The following is a 1,132-nucleotide window of genomic DNA, read 5'->3' as shown; positions in this document are numbered from 1 at the left end:
CGTTGCATTGCGCCAAGCTCTCTCTCAAAACGCCAAGTTGCTTCGGTAGAACAAGATGCAAGATTCCATCATCTATAAGCTGAAGAACTCAGTGAAAGCGCTTAAGAGACAGATGAAAAAGGTCACTGCACTTCTCTCTCAAGTGTCTATCGGTTCTGGTTGTCAACGGGATGACGTGTTGGCTGGTGCTGGTCCATCTACTCTCCCATACCATGTCTTCTATGGACCTCCTCGTTCCCCGGAGTACCGACTCTGTCGTAGACGCAGGAACACAGTTCCTCCAACCCGAGCCTCCTCCAACGAGTCTCCTTCAGTCGCTACCGACGACGACGACGACACGGAGGGAGCATCCTCCTTTGCTTAGCCAGGTTTCATCATCACCCTTCCATTGTATATACCAGTTTTTCTTTGCATTTATTTCTCTTTTCGGTATCTCCTCCTACTTTCTAACAAAGAGACTGTGTGAACAAAGTTTGGGGGAGGTATCAAGTATTTGATCATGTTTTCTTTGATATTAACCGAAATGGCACTCCTTACCCTAAAACCCTAACCATTCTTTGAGACCAAACATTGAATTGCATGAGTGAGGCCTCGTTTGATAGCTTGTCATGTGCAAAATCTTGAGAGTATTGGAGGCGACATAGGTTTATTCTCATCTCTTGCTAGCACAATGAGTTAGCATTTGGGGATGGTGAGAGGGGTTTGTGTGTTTTAAATTTCAATATGTTGGGTTTGGAGAGTGAGAAAGATGAGAGATGAAAATAAAGCTCCTAGGGATATATGAAAAAAAAGAAAAAATAATAATAATAAGAAGCTCTTGATTATGCAACAAAGAACCTTCCCCCTAATAAAAAAAGAAGAAGATCAAAAAGAAGTTGGGGAAGGAAATGAAAAAGGGTTAGAGCTTGTGGAAAGTGGATTAAAATCCCTAGTGAGTGGGTCAAATAAAAAAAAAAAGAGTTGCACATTGGGTGAGTGATGTGAAGGGTTTAGATTGATTTTTGAGATGATGATAAAGAGGGTAGAACTTGTGATCAATTATACAAAATGGGGTAGAATGATGAGAATGAATCTATGTATGCATGAGTTGCTTCTAATCTTAGATAAATTTTGCATAATGATCAAGCTCCTT

Source organism: Brassica oleracea, chromosome C1, assembly GCF_000695525.1.
Source record: "Brassica oleracea var. oleracea cultivar TO1000 chromosome C1, BOL, whole genome shotgun sequence".
Taxonomy (NCBI): Eukaryota; Viridiplantae; Streptophyta; class Magnoliopsida; order Brassicales; family Brassicaceae; genus Brassica; species Brassica oleracea.
This window is presented reverse-complemented; position numbering follows the sequence as displayed.